Consider the following 19,368-nt stretch of genomic DNA (forward strand, 5'->3'; position numbering starts at 1 on the left):
CGAAACCGCACTTTTCTGAAACCATGTCCCCGGGTGGTTTCAATTATATCCGGACTTATCCGGTTTCGTGTTAGGATTCGTGTGGACGCCTGTAGCGCAAACGATGACGTCATCACGTCATCGGGCACCCCCCACCAGCTGGGCGACGTTAGAGTTGCTTTTAATTGTTTATTTGTATTCTTTCTGTAGCTTTAAATACAGCCCCTTTGTACATTTAATTACTAACTGTACATTAAAAAGGATTTCTGCTCAATTTAAAAGGTTTAATCTCCTTCTCGACTGAATGTTTGTATACAGTGCGGAGGATGGATGCGCGCAGGCTTGATGGGCTCCACTTTTGTGGAGAACCAGCGCCTTAATATTTACTACATCGTGTCTACAGCTCGCAATGACACTATGGAGATATTCCTGAAACGCATCAAAGGAACACGGAGGGGAAAGATTATTGCCCGTGTGGACGGGGCCTTCACATCTATTTCGATCCACCGCGAAGCGCTACCATGAGGGTATGTTTATAAACAGTGCCCAGGTTTTATGCGCATGCTTGCCTCTTCTTCATCTTTCTTTTTCTGGAGTTCTGTAGCAGAAACAGCGCCCCTTATGTGCCTGGAATGTGTTCCACAGCGGTTCTACAGCTCAATGCGGTTTTCAATTAATCCGTCTCTTACGGAGAAATTCCTGGACCGCATAAAACGAGAACTGATCGTTTTCGCCCGTGTGGACGGGGCCGTAGATTCTGGTCCATGTGTTGTCGTGGTAGCGACCCATGACAGAACACGGTATGTAGACTTTATGTCAAGGTTAGCATTAGATGGAGGTTTGACTGCAATAAGACAATGATAAGTGTCTTCCAGGTTGCCCAGAGAGTGAGGGCAATAGAATAGGAGAGAGGGAGGGGGGGGGTGGGAGGAAGAGGGGTAGAGGGGGAGGGGTAGAGGGGGAGGGAGAGGGAGAGAGGGTGGGGAGAGGGAGGGGGGACAAGGAGGGGAGGGGTGGGAAAAGAGAGGAATAGAAGGGGGGGTGAAGAATGTGAGCGAGGGGGGAGAGGAAGGGGAGGCGGGAGAAATAGATGAAGGGGAGTATTCCGATTTTCAAGATAAAAACTCAAAAATAGGTTTGGAGACAATGTAGTTGGTGGGTTGAGCAGCAGCCTATGGATCAATCGGGTCATTCCAGCCAGAGACGTTTCCCCTATAAATCACACGCCCACTGGGGTTATTGCTTTTTAGAAAAAGGGTCTACATGTCTACATGTGTGGCCTGCAACCTGTCATGTGTGCGTGTTTGTGTGTGACACACACATACACACACACACACAATGAGGTGAGAAGCCCAAGGCTCTAGTCCTTTAATGCAGGAATTCCGAAAGTGTGAAACTCTAAGCGAGCTGCCACAAGGGGGTCCGCAAGATGAAAAATGTATTGGCGATCAGGTGTAATATTACACAATTACAGGGCTGTTTTTTTAAGTGGGATTTAAAAAAACATGAACAGTAAACATTTCCTTTGTAATCCCTTTCATTTTAAATCCAAAAACTAATTTATTAGTTTTTGATAGAAACGTAGAAGAAGACAGCTGAGCACTACTGTCTTCTTCTACACACTGCAGGCTAGGCTATATGCGCGCCAACTCGTTTCATTCATTCCTTATATATTATATATAAATGTGCTTAACTGGCTGAAATCAGGGAAACTGTCAAGTGGGACGTCTTATGATAAAGTTGTCATTCACGAAGGAGGAGAGGGAGAGAGTGAGGATTTGGAAGCAACAGAGAAGGAGAGAATAAAATAAAATAAAGAAAATGAGCGGCAGTCAGACGATGCGCCGGAGGAAACCAAGGAGGAGTGAAGGAGATGGCAAATAAGAGGTGTGGGGGTGAACACCAGACGGGGAAAAAAAGAAGGAACTATGATGACAATTATCTGGGTCTTGGCTTCACTTGTATTGGCGATACAGATTGCCCGAAGCCTCAGTGTGTGGTGTGCAGTGAGGTTCTAGCAAACAGCTGTGTCTGAAGTCGTCTTCTCTCCGTTGTCACCTGCACACGAAACATGGCAATTTGAGTCAAAAGCCCCTTACATTTTTTAAAGTAAAGTTGGAGTTGCAGAAAAGCCAAAAACAAATGCAGTTTCATTCATGCGTTGGGTCTACGAAAGACACATTATGGATTTCATATATGTTCAGTCACAGAGTAGGGAGAAAGGGGCTGCCACACACAATTGCAGAAGACGTGTGTTTGCCAGCGGCCAAGAGATGGTGGAGTGTATGATTGGAGAGAAAGAGGAAAAAAAGTTGGACATGATTCCTGTGTCCACTAAAACTGTGTCGCGCCGCATTGATGCCATGTCTGAAGACATCCTGGCTACACTAGTCAGCCGTGTGAATAAAAGTGAATTTTACTCTCTGCAAGTAGACAATTCTAAAGGTGTTGCAAATCTTGCCAATCGTCTACTGTATGTCCGTTACCTTTTTGAAGGAATGGGACAAGAAGATCCCATTGCTACCCGAACAACAGGAGAGGAAATCTTAAATTTAATTAACGTTTTTATGAGTACCAATGGGATAGACTGGGAGCGCTGTGTGGGATATGCACAGACGGGGCAAAATCAATGACGGGAAAAACACAGGGCTTATAGCTCATATTAGGAGAGTCTGTCCATCCATCAGCTGGTTACAATGCAGTAATCACAGAGAGGCCCTTGCAGCCAAAAACATGCCAGCTGATCTACTTGAAGTGCTGAACGACACAGTCAAACTGGTGAACTTCATTGAAGCTTGTCCGCTAAATTCAAGAATATTCACACTTATGTAATTAGATGGGCCGCAAACACAAATCACTGCTGCTGCACACAGAGGTGCATTGGCTGTACCGCGGCAAAGTGCTGACAAGGCTCTTTGAACTCTGGCACGAATTGCAAGTTTTTTGAGGAGACTCCGTTTAATTTGGCCTTCAGTATGCATGACGAAGATTTTCTGAAAAGGCTCGCCTATCTTGCCGACATCTTTTCAGTTCTGAATGTACTCAATCAAAGTCTGCAGGGAGTCAGTGTAACTGTGTTCAACACACAAGACAGGATTGAGGCAATGATAAGAAGCTACAGTTCTGGGCGAGTTGTGTGAGTGGGAACACACACCTTTGTTTCCCTATGCTTCACAAGGTGTTGGGGGAAAATGACGTGGACCTGGTTGAGCATGTAATAAGTCTCATAATTGAACACCTCAACCAACTCGCTGAGCAGCTACGGAAACGCTTCCCATCTATGGACACATCTCACAATTGGATTCGCAATCCATTCGAAGTTTCGCTGCCCGCCCCACAGCTGTCATTTCACGAGCAGGACCAGCTGATCGAGCTGTCATCTAATGGAGCACTGCAGTTGCAGTTCAAACGAAATCCACTTGTGGATTTTTGGACAGAGTCACTGACATCATACACAGTCTTGGCAAAGCAAGCCTTGAGAGTTTTGATGCCCTTCCCCACAACTTATCTCTGCGAGGCTGGTTTCTCTGCTATGGCAGCAGTTAAAACTAAACATCGGCAAAGGCTGGTTGCTGTTGAGAAGGATATGAGGCTTAAAGGCCTACGTGCAGGTTAACCAGAAGTTTAGATTAATGGGTACATAAAGCACTCAAAATATGTGTATCATTTATAAAAAGTGTCAAATAGTGTTAAAGTCCAGTTGTTGTCGTTTTTGGCAGTAACGGGTGTTTTCTAAGCCATTCGGCGATGACGTCACGTTGGGGAGACATGGTGGAAGGTAGCCTCAGCCTATTACTAGAACTATGGCGTCTAAGAGGTGGCAAGAACCACAAATAACATGTATGATGGCCCACAGCCGTATAATTTCAAACCTGTCAGACGTGAGAGGGCGAATGAGGAATTGCCGAGAACTGATGGTGGTAAAAGCCAATTAAATGCATGGTCAGAGGAGAATGAGTGGAGAGTTGCTATCATTTAGCAACGCAGCAACGAGCGCTGGAGCTAGTCAATGAACAGCAGTGCATACAATAACGACACTTTTATATATGTTTACCGTCAGTGAATGGCACAGAGAGAAAGTCAACGTTTTCTTTATATCTAGTGACATGTCGTTCAGATAAGTACGTACTGGTAAACTTAGTCAGAAGATCTAGAAAAAGGAGGCATACTGCAAGCTATGGGCTAACTTGTCAGTCCCACCTGTGAAATCTCACCTAGATAATCCCTAATTAAATCTGCAGTAGGCCTATAACATTACAATATTTCCTTGATGCAAGACAATCAATATTTAGCCTGCATGACAACACACACATGCACACACTCAACATTTCTTGATAATTCGATATGCTATATATTTTAAAGCAACACTGACATAGGAGGCTGCACTGGCTAAACTTGTTTGGATGCACGTTGATTTATAACAAGGAGAGGCAAAGTTGTGCATTACAATGCAAACACGACAATAATTTGAACCAATCTGGCACACTAAGAAGAGCAATCAACTGAATAAATGGCAGGTATAGCCTATCGGACACGCAATCTGTGACCTTGCAAATGAGTGCCTTCAAGTATGACTGATCGTGGTGTGACATTATTAAACCATCAATCTACCGCAAATACGACCAGACAGATGTACATTGAACACATACACAAAGCACCTCGTCCAACCCGGTGGATGCTGACAGACAGCCCACCACAAGCCAAACATCACCACGGCGGATGTGCTCTCTCTCTCACTCTCGCACGCCCGTACACAATCACTCCAACTTATCCAACTCCAAGGCGAGGCTGCTTCACTAAGACCACAACTAACCACAAGGCCTTCATAACCATGCAGTGTGCCGAAGCCAGAAAGGACTCACGCACAGTCGCACACAATCATCTTATGCAAAACAATCCGTTTTATCATCAACATTCAGTCACTGCAAAGATTTAAAGACTAGCCTCTTACCATAAGTTAGAATGGACCCAAAGTATGTGATTGATACAGTCTGGTTTAGCTTTCGCTTGCAATCCGTTTTTAGTATGACTTCTCAACATTACATCTTTCTTGTGTTACTGTGCGTTCACACCAAACGCGACATTTGACAAATCAAAACTTGGTGCCGGTTTTCTCTCGCGAAAAATTCACCCGATACGCGTCTCTATGTTCACTTTGTATGGGATATTGTCACCCCGTCGCGTTTGGTGTGAACGCACAGTTAGGCGAACATGGCTAATTTGCATACGTGCACAGGACTGGCTGGCTCCGCAAGGCAAATAATGGAACATATTTATTATCTTTCTGTATTTATATTATCTATCAACGCATGTTTCTATTTTTAATGTGATGTATTTTGTGTATGTCCAGTCAGACTTGTTGTCTTCCTTGTTCTGTGTGGTCTTGTAGGCTATACTGTGTGAGCCGAATCACCTAAATGAATTCCCGACAATTTCTTTTGTTTGGTATTAATAAAGACTTGACTAGGCTATCTATCTATCAATCTGGGCTATTAATTAATAACAATTATTTGCCGAAGGCGAAGTGAATAATAGGGAATAGCCCCCGAGACCGAAGGTCAAGGGGGCTATTCCCCACTATTAAGAGCCTGAGGTGAATAATTGTTAATTAAATGTTTTATATACTAAGCATGAACACTCAAAATAAACAAGATTACACTTTTTGCTGGGATTTATTTGTTTTTATTAGCGGCTCATTTGTTGTTATTAGCGGACATTTTGCGGTGAAAAACAATATCGAATTTGAGATGTCAATCATGGGATATTGACATGACGGGGCGACAAGATCCCATACAAAGTGAACGTAGAGACTTTTTCGCGAGAGAAAACCGGTGGCAAGTTTTGATTTCTCGGGCAACACTTTCGGCGTGCACAGGCGAGCGCGTTTCCGCGGATTTGTGGCGCGACAAATTCGCTCGAGTGGAAATATTTCAACTTTGACACGAATTTCGCGTGATGACAGGCAATCAGCGTTCAACAGCGTGGCCAATGAGTGACATGTGTAACGTAACAGCCAATAAGCGTTCAAACGTCAAACTCAGTGCAGTGTAGACCGGGGTGAACTGCAGCATGGAGGAGAAAGTGATTGTTGCAGTTTGCGACTCCCGGAGCTCTATATATAATAGTATATAATATAATTAGTGTTGTCAGTTAAACACGTTATTAACGGCGTTAACGCAAACCAATTTTAACGGCGTTAATTTTTTTATCGCGTGATTAACGAAATTATTTCATTAAAAACAAAATAGCCTGACTGCTATGTTCAAGGCAGTATGTTTTTATGTTCATAGTTTAATTGCACTATAGGCTTTTTTTTTGTATCGTCCTGTTTTGATCAGTATATGCCAATGTTGTTATCAATAAAAAATCATTTGCACAAGGCAAGCCGATGCACTTCTCCATGTTGATAAGAGCATTCAAATTAGAACTATTAATGGGACAAAGAAATCAAGGGATATTTAGCATAGAAAAAACATCTGTGACTAATCGCGATTGCTCGCGATTAATCGTGAGTTAGCTATGGCATTAATGCGATTAATCGCATGACAGCACTAAATATAATATAATTGTATATATAATATCATGGCCAAAAGCTCTGTGCGCCTCCGGATGGCCGTAGCGCAGAGCGGGGAGCTCGGGATTGGGCTTCTCGGGGTTTGTTTACCGGCGTTGCTATGGTTTCTGATTTTGTGTGTTCCAACGGTTTATTAGGTAGGCCTAATAAATCTCTGTCTAATCAATACTTCATTCACTGCCTCTTCCGTGGTCATTACAATATTATGAATAGACTGCGTCGGGTCCTCTGACGTCCCTCCCTCTTCCACAAAGGGTAAACACATGCAATGGTGGTTGTCTTGTTGTGGTGCGGCAAAACTTGCACAGCGACAGCTAATTATTTGTGGCGCGACAAAACTTCGGCGACAACGCGAAAGGGCGACAAATGTCGAGTTTGGTGTGAACGCATAGTTAGGAGGTTCACGTGTAGCATATACTAACTATATATAATATCAATGTATTTATCAATGTATCTGTATAATCTGCTGAACTCTACTAGTCTCTACTCTCAAGGGTCTCAATGCGGCTTTGGTCCGGTATAATAAATCCTCCTATCTCTCATCTAACAACCTGCTTGACCCTCACCAGTCAGGCTTCAAGAAGGCACACTCCACTGAGACGGCTCTCCTCGCAGTGACTGAGTCCCTCCGTGCTGCCAGAGTCTCGTCCCTCTCATTGGTTCTCATTCTCCTCAACCTGTCTGCAGCATTTGACACGGTGAACCACCAGATCCTCCTTGCCACTCTTGCTGAACCTGGCATTGCTGAATCTGCTCTTTCCTTTTTCACATTGTTACGTATTTTAAGAGCCTGACCAACCCACACATAGACCCTAGGAAGCAGGACCAAACATATAAGCTGTAAATACTATACATAGCCACAAGGGGAGCAGGACCTTACTGAAGGCTGCAATAGCTGCTCCATCCACAGAAGGCAGCAGCACAGACAAGGTAGGAAGCCGAGGGTAATACGTCACACCGGCTCCTCCCACTCCTTCCGGGCCATGCGGATCAGACCATAACAACATTCACATCGAGCAAGCTCCTCAAAATCTTCCAGCAGCGATTAGATAAGGGTTAATGTTTATGATCAGCTAGGAGACGCTCGGCACGTGCAAAGACACGCTTCCACCTCCTTTTGCTCCATAGTATTAGTTTACCATACCGAAATACTTTATAACAAATAAAGTCTCTTAAAAGCTATCCCGGATTTGATCACTTTCCTTGAAGAACTTCAGCAACATCCTACCTGACAAACCGCACCTATCAAGTAACATGGAATGGCTCCTTGTCCAAACCTTGCATGCTTGAAACTGGTGTCCCTCAAGGCTCTGTACTTGGGCCTCTTCTGTTCTCCCTCTATATACGATCTCTGGGCTCTGTAATTACTTCACACGGCTTTTCCTATCACTGCTATGCTGAGGACACTCAGCTTTTTCTCTCTTTCCCCTCATCTGATAATACCCTGATTGCAACATGCATATCGGAATGTCTGGCAGACGTCAGCACCTGGACAACTGCCCATCACCTGAGGCTTAACCTCAACAAAACCGAGCTCCTCCTAATCCCAGGGAAAGATAGCCCACACATGGACTTACTGGTCACCGTTGAAAACATCACTGCATCTCCTTCACCTACTGCCAGAAACCTCGGTGTGGTATTGGACAGTTATGCTGATCAGTTATGATCAGTTATGCTGCACCGCAAACATCACTGCGTGGCCCGGTCCTGCAGATTTGCACTCTACAATATCCGCAGAATCCGGCCCTTCCTGACAAGGGAAGCAGCTCAGCTTCTAGTCCAATCACTGGTCATCTCCCGCCTCGACTACTGCAACTCACTCCTGGCTGGACTTCCGCCTCTGCGATTAAACCCTTGCAGCGCATCCAGAATGCGGCAGTGCACCTCGTGTTCAACCTACCGAAGTTCTCCCATGTGACTCCCCTCTTCCGGGACCTCAACTGGCTCCCTGTAGTAGGTCGCATCAAATTGAAAACGATGGTACTGGCATACAAGGCAGTCGATGGAACTGCCCCAGCCTACCTCCAAGCATTAGTAAAGCCACACACCCCAGCTTGATCCCTCCGCTCAACTACCTCAGCTAGACGTCTGGTACCGCCATCGCTAAGAGCTAGCAAAGGTCGATCAGCAAAGTCACAACTTTTCTTGGTTTTGGGACCTCAGTGGTGGAACGAGCTCCCTACCGTTCTCAGGACTGCAGAGTCGCTCACTATCTTCCGAAAAAGGCTCAAGACTCACCTGTTCAGAGTCCACCTCGACTCTGCATAGCCACCCTCCCCCTTCTGGCCACCATTGTACATTGTATTGTATTGTATTATAGTACTAAACTGTGTAGCAACATTGTATTGTATTGTGTTGTAGTGTATTATAGCACTTAACTGTGTAGCAACTGCAGTAGCTGCTATCATCAGCAACAAAAACATCCGCTCCTTCTGGTCCACTGGGCCCCGCCCCCCTCCTCGCACAGCCCGTACGGTCAGTCCCGTCAATCACAGTGTACTGTCCCCTCTGCTCAAAGCAACCTGCTACACTCCACTCACCTGTCTGAAACTCTGTCTGCTGAACACCAGATCCCTCAGTAATAAGGCCCTTTTGATAAATGACTTTATTGTTGACCAGAGCCTAGATATTCTCTGCCTCACTGAGACCTGGCAACAACCAAATGACTTCTCCCATCTAAATGAAGCTGTCCCACCAGGTTTTTCGTTTATTAGTAAACCCCGGGTTAATGGGAGGGGGGGTGGCCTTGCTCTCCTCCATCGTGATAACATCAAAGTCACCACTGTCACAGTCCCCCTTCATTCCTCCTTTGAATGTCTAGCTGTAAAACTCTCAGGCCCCAAACCCACTATCATTGTCACCATTTACAGACCACCAAAACCCTCCGCCGTTTTCCTCAATGAATTATCATCACTACTTACATCTGTATGTGCAATGTCCCCCACTGTTATCCTCCTTGGTGATTTCAACATCCACATTGACAACCCATCCTGTACTTTTTCTAATGACTTCACATCACTTCTGGATTGTCTTGGCATCACACAACATGTCAACCTCCCAACCCATAACAAAGGTCACATTCTGGATTTAATCTGCTGCACTGACATCACTCCCACTAACCTTGATGTCATTGATTTCCCCATCTCTGACCACAAAGCTGTACTTTTTGACATTCATACCCAACTACACAAAACCAAGGAACAACGGACCATCTCCTTCAGAAACATCAAACTTATCAACACCACAGACCTCTCCACCATGATCAGCTCCTACCCCAACCCTCCCCCAGCTTCCTCCCTGACTGACCTGGTGACTCACTACAATAACTGCCTCTCCTCCTCCCTCACCACCCTGGCCCCCCTGAAAACCCGCTCAGTCTCATTCACCCACACTGCTCCCTGGTTCACTCCTCATCTGCGCCAGCTCAAAGCCACTGGTCGTCGACTGGAGCGACTCTACAATAAGACTCAACTCACTGTACACCGCCAAATGTACTCGGACCACCTCCATCACTACAAGAATGCCCTCACCACTGCCAAAACCTCATACTACTCCAACCTCATCAACACTGGTACAGGCAACAGCAGAGTCCTCTTCTCAACAGTCAGCCACTTACTTCAGCCTCCTAAATCTCTCCCTCCAGACATTTCCACCACCCAATGCACTGCGTTCCTTGACTTCTTCAGCTCTAAAATCAACACCATTCACCAACAACTGGCCTCATCTCGCACCTCCTCTGATGACCCACCCTGGATGATCACCTCTGGCCAACCTCTCATCAGCTCCCTCTCTGACTTCACCCTAGTAACAGAACAGACCGTTTCAGAACTCATCCGCAAAGCCAAAACCACCACCTGTCAGCTCGATCCTCTTCCCACCTCCCTTGTCAAAGCATGTCTTCCGTCCATCTCCCCCATGATCACCAACATAATTAACTCCTCCCTCACTACTGGTACTGTACCCCCCACTCTCAAGCTGGCTGCCATCACTCCCATCCTAACAAAAACCTGGTCACTAACAATCTCCACGAACCGTTCCAATCTGGCTTCCGTCCAAAACACAGCACTGAAACAGCCCTAGTCAAAATCACCAACGACCTCCTCCTTGCAGCCGACTCTGGATTACTCACCATTCTCATCCTCCTCGATCTCAGCGCAGCATTCGACACCATCTCCCACCCTCTGCTCCTGGACCGCCTAGCTGGTATTGGGATCACTGGTGCTGCACTCTCCTGGTTTACATCCTACCTCACCGGCCGTCAACAATTTGTTCAACTAAGCAGCCACAAGTCTGGGTGTTCAGGTGTCTCACTGGGCGTCCCCCAGGGGTCAGTCTTGGGTCCACTCCTCTTCACCACTTACCTCCTCCCGCTGGGCACACTCCTCCGTCACCATGGGGTCCATTTTCATTGCTACGCTGACGACACACAGGTCTACATCTCCACCAAACCCACCGCTGCCATCCCCCCCACCTCCCTCATCACGTGCCTGGAAGAGATCCGGAGCTGGTTGAGCAGGAACTTCCTGAAACTCAATGGAAACAAGACCGAGGCCCTGCTCATCGGATCCAAATCCACCCTCACTAAATCACAACACACCCCAGCTCCACTCATAACTATCGATGGATTCTCAGTACCCTTCTCCTCCAAAGTCAAGAGCCTCGGCGTCATCCTGGACAACACCCTCTCATTCGCACCCCATATTCACAACATCACCCGGACTGCATTCTTCCACCTCCGCAACATCGCCAGACTCCGCCCATCACTGACCCAATCCAGCGCTGAAATCCTAGTTCACTCACTTGTCACATCACGCATAGACTACTGCAACGCCCTCCTCACCGGACTCCCCACCAAACTCATCAACAGACTGCAGATCATTCAGAACTCAGCCGCCCGGATCATCACCCGCACCAAATCATCTGACCACATCACCCCTGTCCTCATTCAACTTCACTGGCTCCCAGTACACTACCGCATCCAATACAAAACCCTACTCCTCACCTACAAAGCTCTCCACAACCTAGCCCCCAATTATCTCTGCGACCTCCTCCAAGAATACACTCCCTCCCGCTCCCTCCGCTCAACCTCTGCTGGACTACTATGTATCCCCACATCACGACTCACTTCAATGGGTGCCCGGTCATTCAGCTGTTCAGCACCCAGGCTCTGGAACTCCCTCCCCCCACACATAAAACAGTCAAACACCATTTCAACCTTCAAGTCACAACTCAAAACTCACCTGTTCAAACTTGCACACGTCTAACTGATCACTGTTCTGATTGTTTTTTTGTTTTTTTTGTCTTGTTTTTGTTTTATTTATTTCTTATTGCTTATGTTTATTTATTTATTTATTTATTTTTTCCACAATGTCTTGCTTCTTAAAAAATGTATGATGACTATATGCTCTGTAAGGTGACCTTGGGTGTCTTGAAAGGCGCCTCTAAATTAAATGTATTATTATTATTATCATTGCTGTAACACGGGGAATCGGTTAGCCTAGCGATTGTTGTACTTGCACTTGGTTCTATGAGCATCCTTACTGTACCGACAGCGATATATTGTTGCATTTCTTATGAAAAATGTAATAATTGTAAGTCGCTTTGGATAAAAGCGTCTGCTAAAATGCCCTAAATGCAAATGTCTGTGTCTCCCCAACGTGACGTCATGCAATGCATTCTGGGGGAAATGAGAATCAATAGCAAACCGCCAAAATAGTACCTACTTTCATTAATATGGGTAAGTAGGCTATTTGATATTATTGCTACACACATAGGCCTACTGGAAATACTCACACATCCGTCTCCCACTCCTCTCCCCCTCTCTCTCTCTCGCTGCAGGCTGAGCGACTTTTGCGCTGCACTTACAAAGTTCCAGATGAATCCTCTTTTCATTTTATATTTGAGCCTATGCTCTTTGTTACTTAATTATGTTGTAGATCGTAGCCTAATTTTATTGTCGCACTTGAAAAGTTTCAGATGGATCCTCGTTTTTATTTATTTTATCTGTTTCGGAGCCTATTCTCTTTAATGTTGCGGATCGTTTGTAACTTCATTGCAATTTAATTAAATGTACTGTCGTTCTAATTTCCGTAACCGTTGTGTTATGATGATGATGATGCTAGCTCCACGGTCATTTCATAGGCTTATTCAGCAATTTCTCTTTTACGCGGCTGAAAATAACCTGCTTTCTTTTACTGAGCCTGTGTCTGTCACTCATCCTCTTAAAAGAGGAAGCTTGTGCGTAGCTTTGTTGCATTATTTTGAAACATTGTTGATGTTTATCGTCATGCATGTTCTTTTTTTCCTTATTTTTGAAGTGGGGATTGCAGGTGGACCCAGTTGGAAGGTAGAAGGGGGTGCACAGGAAAAAAAGTTTGGGAACTGCTGCTTTAATGGAAGACATTTTACTTTTGGACATACCAATGATCCCCTTAAAGGGATGCTTCACCGGTGGAGATATATATATGATTTTTTTTTTTTTCTTGTACTTTTCTCCATCTCTCATTCTTTCACACATTGAGACTTTACCTACATGTTAGATCATGGTTCATACACACACACAAACCCACACACACACACACCAAAAACGCACACACTCATACACACACACATCTAACACACCCACACACCTAACACACCCACCCACCTAACACACCCGAACAGACACTCTCTCACACACACACACACACACACACACACACACACACACACACACACACACACACACACACACACACACACACACACACACACACACACACACACACAGATGACCCATCCAAGATTTCAAACACACGCACTAGCAGACAGACAGACGCATGGACAGAACGACCCCGGCACACAGATTCCCCAGCAGCCCTATTGTTGCTGTTTTTAGCCTAATTTTATGGCGGCAGTTCAGCTTTTAATCAATGTATAGGTTAATGTATTTGCCTTTGAGTATGTTAAGTGTTTTGTACAGTCGTGATTCTTAAACTAGGGGTCGCGACCCAAAATAGGGTCCCGAAAAACTTCTGTGTGGTCGCCAATTATTTTCTGTATTCAGTTCGAAATTATTATTGTGCCAGGTGAAACAAAGGAAAATAATATTGGGGAAAAAATTCTGCCTTTTTCTTATTTACACGCAGTTAAGTCGAGAAGAGAGAAAATATGTTTTCGTAACAATTTCTTCAAGTATCGTAGCGAAATACAGTTTTTTGGCATTCCGTAAAACCCATTGAAACTGAAACCGGAACCGGAACCGGACATGTTTATGTTTGGTTGTAGTCTTTTCGCTCGGTTCTAGCCCTACTGTTGATACAACAGTAGGGCTAGAAACTAGCGAAAAAACGACAACCAACCTCCCTTCTAATGAGCAATGAGTCTTCCAACCGAAATCATTGGATTTACAAAATGCCAAATAAAACACGGCAGAAACTATATTTCGCTACCATACTTGATAAAAAAAAAGAAAATGAGGATGTCTGCATTGCCTTGGGAGAGTGTTGTCTCTAAACTCTCCCCAGGCAATGCAGACATCCAGAGGGGTGTTCCACGAACGGAGGTTTAACAAACACTGAGTTAACGCTGAACTCTAGGTTGATTTACCCTGTACGACTAACCCAGATTTTTCGGTTCCACAGCAGCGGTTATGCATTAGTTCAATGAACTCGGGGTTGGTTAACACAGGGTTGTGCGTGTCCACGCCAAACCTAAAAAGACGTGATGTATGGATCATGGAAACCCTGATCGAAATGGCGAAACGGGCCGCTTATTTCAATGAGAAGGAACTTCAGGTTCTCCTGGAGAGCTATGACGAGGAGAAGGACATTATCACAAGAAAAGGGAACGCTAAAGCCTCTGCAACCCGGAGAACCAAAGCCTGGCAGCGGATCGCTGACCGCGTAAATGCGTTAGTTACACGTCAAAAGCATGATCCTTAATATTTGAGCCATGAATATATAAATATCCCAGTTAAGCATTCTTAAAGATCCTACCACACAGGGGCGGATGGTGTATAGGGGCGATTTGGGCGACGCACTACCAACTGGGAGAAAGAGGATTATTTTTTTTTTTTTATTCTATCACGGCAAAAGTAGTTTTCAGTGTTCTAGACCTATTATCTGTCATTGTCCAATCAGAATCGTCAGATCAAGGCGCGTTTCAAATGGTCCCGCCTCTATGGGCGAATTCATCGACGTGGAAAATCGCCCAAGCCTTCTCCGTTGACTCTAATGTTAAAACTTTTTTTTTCGGAAATTGAGCCTTCAATGCACTTTCAATGGGGATTTGGGACTCGCCCTAACGTGCTTGCGTCATACGTAACTGAGCAAAGAGCGCAAAGGGATATTTTCGATCAAGTCACTTGCTGATTTCAACATGGCTACAAATGTGCGCAATTCCGTTTCGTCTCAAAGAAGTTCCTTTTAGTCGACGATCCAATTCAGAAAAATTGGAAATGAAATATATAGTTCTCTGCAAACCTATGGTTGCATCATGCCTTCAGTGTGTATATTGTATATAGTTCTCTGCAAACCTATGGTGGCATCATGCCTTCAGTGTGTATATTGTATATAGTTCTCTGCAAACCTATGGTGGCATCATGCCTTCAGTGTGTATATTGTATATAGTTCTCTGCAAACCTATGGTGGCATCATGCCTTCAGTGTGTATATTGTATATAGTTCTCTGCAAACCTATGGTGGCATCATGCCTTCAGTGTGCATATTGTAAATAGTTTTCTGCAAACCTATGGTGGCATCATGCCTTCAGTGTGCATATTGTATATAGTTCTCTGCAAACCTATGGTGGCATCTTTGTAAGGAAATGTTCTATTTTGTCTTTATTATTTTTTGTCAGAATGCGCCAGAATGCTTCGTTTTTATATGAAAAACACAAAATAACTTTGGGGGGAGGAGGGCCCCAGACCCCCCTACAGGTGTTTGGTTTACAAACTTTCTGCCCCCCCTATAATAAAATTCACCAGCCGCCACTGCTACCACCTAACCCCTTTCTTCTAAAAAAATATGTACTCCGATGGCTTCCAAGCGGTCAGCGGATCAAGTATAAAAATGAAGTATAAAAAACATACAAACTGGTAAGCTTTTCCCACCATCGTATTGGTATAAATTTAAATGAGCCATTTTTTTAAACCAATCGTGAAAAGGCCGACAGTCGGCAGACTGGATCTGGCCCTCAAATTGTCTTGACCCCGGTGGAGGAGCTGTTAATAAACATAAATTCAGGGCGCCCTGGCATGGAGGGGGTACCTGGAGGTACCTACCTCCTCAAAGAGTCAGGGGCCATACCCCACTGGTTGAATGTAGGTTTTTGTGTTTTCTTGTATTTTAGATTTTTTTTGCCTTCGAAGTAACACATGCAAACCATGTGCTTGCCACAGCGCATACTATTCCAAATGTTTCTTTTTTTGGTAACTGGGTAAAAAACCTAAAAGTGACAATTCATCAACTTCACAGATCAAGATGGATTAGTGTGTGTAACGATCAAACATTCTCCAGTGGATGCAAGTCCGTTAGGACTATTTTATACTTTGTGTAAGTGCCTCTTGGCATAGTACTCAGACAATATTGCTCTTCGTATGATAGGAGGCCGATACAAATCTTGGATGGGTCATCTGAAAGGACTGAGATGTGCTCAGCATCTCCAACATTATAGCCTAGACAAAACTACCATTTGCAAAAAACGGAGGGCTACGCAAATAGTCTGGAGTGAACTGAGGCCAGGTCCTCGATTGGTAGTGTTGGCTATGTAAGGCTATTTAAATATACCATTTGCAAAAAACGGAGGGCTGCGCAAATAGTCTGGAGTGAACTGAGGCCAGGTCCTCGATTGGTAGTGTTGGCTATGTAAGGCTATTTAAATATATTAAAGATTTGCGCGAGAATCTATAGCCCTATCTCTCCACTCCAGCAAAAAGTCATGTGATATGCCAAGATGTCGAGCAGTGGTCTTATCAATCGCTCCCGGTGGATTGCACGTATAATTTGCGCTCCGATATCAGCAGTTCTCTCATCAAAAGGGCATGCCATTGTGAACACATGAAATCTGCGGTGAACGCGGGTTTAAATACCCAAAACCGGGTTATGTTTCAAACTTAACCTGCGCAAAACCTGCTCCGACCAGGTTTGATTCAGAGTATGTTTCTATAGCAACTAACATACCGTGATCGTTTTGGAACGGAAAACCTAGGGTTACAGCAAACCCTGGGTTAATTTACCCGGTTATGTGATATAACCGGCTTTGTGGAACACCCCACTGAATTGTAAATCCAGGGTTAGGGATTATTTACTATCCATGTTATAAAGAAGAAGGAATAATGCCTCAGATTGCAATTTTTTTAAATATTCACAATGCTTAAAGGAAGCAGGATTATCACCTAATTTTTCACTGTATTTTGTTTTTACACATTTGAAGATTTTATTTAAAGTCACATTTGTCTTGTTATCTTTATTGTTGTTGTTGATACGAAAATGATCCGTCCCGTGACTCAAAAACCGTGACACGATCCGAACCGTGAGTTTTGTGATCCGTTGCACCCCTACTTTTTTTCAGTCGCTAACAAGCGTTTTTCTAAACAGTAGTCACATTTTCAAAACTCTAAACACGATTAGCACAACATCGGTCCTTTGTGGCCATACCATTCACACATTTCATGTTGTTTTCACACAATATGCAGTCAGTGAACACATTTATATAATGCTTACATTTTCTTAACAGACAAGCTATACCTCCAAACAAAATTATGGATTGTTTTTGTCTTATTTACAAATGTTAACACACAACATCCCACAATTGCAAACACAATATTCCAAACCTTAGATACAGTATAAAAACCTCTGCTTCTGTAATACAGTAATATCAGTTCTAAAACAATATATCTCAGCTGATAATAAACAAACAATTGAATAATTGACACACAGCTGATGTATGTTGGGTATATTGGGTCAACCACAGCTGATTCCACTCTGGCTTAGAATCAATGGCATTACTAAAAGGAGGACTTTGAGGAGTGATGTTTTTGGAAACAGAAACCGAAAAAGATGTCTGGACGAGGAAGAGTTAGAGCAAGGGGCCCAGGGAGAAGAGCAGGCCCAGTGAGAGGAGCAGTGAGAGGTGTAGTAGTGAGAGGAGCAGGAGTAGTGAGAGGAGCAGGAGTAGTGAGAGGAGCTGGTCCAGGGAGAAGAGCAGGCCTAAGGAGAGGGCAAGGTAGAGGTATAAGAATGCGTGGTGGTGGCATTCTAAGGGCTACAAGGGCAGTGGTGAGTGATGGAATTCGTGCCACTATCATTGACCATGTGATAAACCACGGTCTTTCACTAAGGGAGGCTGGTGAAAGAGTACAGCCCAATTTGGGGCGGTCAACGGTTGCGTCAATTATACGCATCTTTCAACAAACCAACAGGTAAGTTTGCATTTTACATGGATTGTTTCTATTCTCACTTGACATGTCAATGAGGCCATACAGTAATGCATATGTTGATTTTTTTTTGTCCCTCAAAATAATGCAACGTCTTCCTCCCTCTGGGGGAAGAGGTAAGCTCCTTAATCATCAACAAGAGCTTGCCATAGTAGATATGGTTGTTGCAAATAACGCAATTAAACTGCATGAGATTCAAAGCAGAATTTTGGAGGACCAAGAGATATTTCACAATATCAATAGCATCAGCCTCGCAACCATTACGCGGGCATTGTCCAAACACAGAGTGCGGATGAAACAGCTCTACACTGTTCCCTTTGAGAGGAACAGTGAGCGAGTCAAGGTGCTACGACAACAATATACCCAGGTATAGTGTGTATATTCAATTCAATGTACAGTTCTATAAGCTTTGCACTTTTCAAGTAGGTAACCTACTCAGTAATAGGTTACAGTACTGTATGGTATATAGTACTATAATGGCATGATTTACATCAATTTTGTTTCAGAGAGTTATGGAATTGGAGGCCAACCAGGCCCCTCATGAATTTGTATACGTGGATGAGGCAGGATTTAATCTGGCCAAAAGGCGTCGACGTGGAAGAAATGTCATTGGAAAAAGGGCCACAGTTGATGTTCCTGGACAGAGAGGGGCAAATATCACTATTTGTGCGGCAATTTCAAATGCAGGATCACTCCTCCACAAATGTCAGGTTGGACCTTACAACACCGAGCGCCTCCTTGCTTTTCTCGATGATCTCCACCAGCGCCTGGTTCCAGAGCAGGATCAGGAGGGTGAAAACAGGAGGACCTTCGTTATCACCTGGGACAACGTGGCCTTCCATCACTCACAAGCAGTTACAGCATGGTTTGAGGTCCACCCAAGACTGATTTGTCTATTTCTTCCACCCTATTCACCTTTCCTCAACCCCATAGAGGAGTTATTTTCTACATGGAGGTGGAAAGTCTATGACCATCAGCCACATGACCAGTTGTCCCTCCTTGAAGCCATGGATGCTGGCTGCAGGGACATCACAGTTGATGATTGTCAAGGGTGGATCAGGCATTCCAAGCGGTTTTATCCAAGGTGTATCGCCTTGGATAACATCAGATGCGATGTGGATGAAAACTTGTGGCCTAACCCTGAAGATCGCAGGGATTAGATAAAGGATTTTTTTGCTTTTTTTTAGTTCTCCCTTTTTACTGGGCTTTTTGCTGTTGCCTTTTTGTTCATGGATATTTTGTTAACTTTACAGTAAACAATACTGTAAAACGTTTTCTGTTGTATCATACTGTAAATAGTATTTCTACTATACCTCCTGTAGTAAACAGTAAAGAAAAAAAAACTGATTCGCTTTTTACTGGAATGCTTTTGAATTTGAACATTACATGTGGATATACAG

The 19,368-nt window shown here is 44.3% G+C and overlaps 1 pseudogene; it reads left to right on the forward strand.

Moving 5' to 3' along the window:
- Positions 1-500: 500 nt before the first annotated feature.
- Positions 501-8,803, forward strand: LOC115559744 (uncharacterized; annotated as a pseudogene).
- The last annotated feature ends 10,565 nt before the right edge of the window (positions 8,804-19,368 follow it).

The sequence above is a fragment of the Gadus morhua genome, chromosome 15 (genome assembly GCF_902167405.1).
Source record: "Gadus morhua chromosome 15, gadMor3.0, whole genome shotgun sequence".
NCBI classification, from domain to species: Eukaryota; Metazoa; Chordata; class Actinopteri; order Gadiformes; family Gadidae; genus Gadus; species Gadus morhua.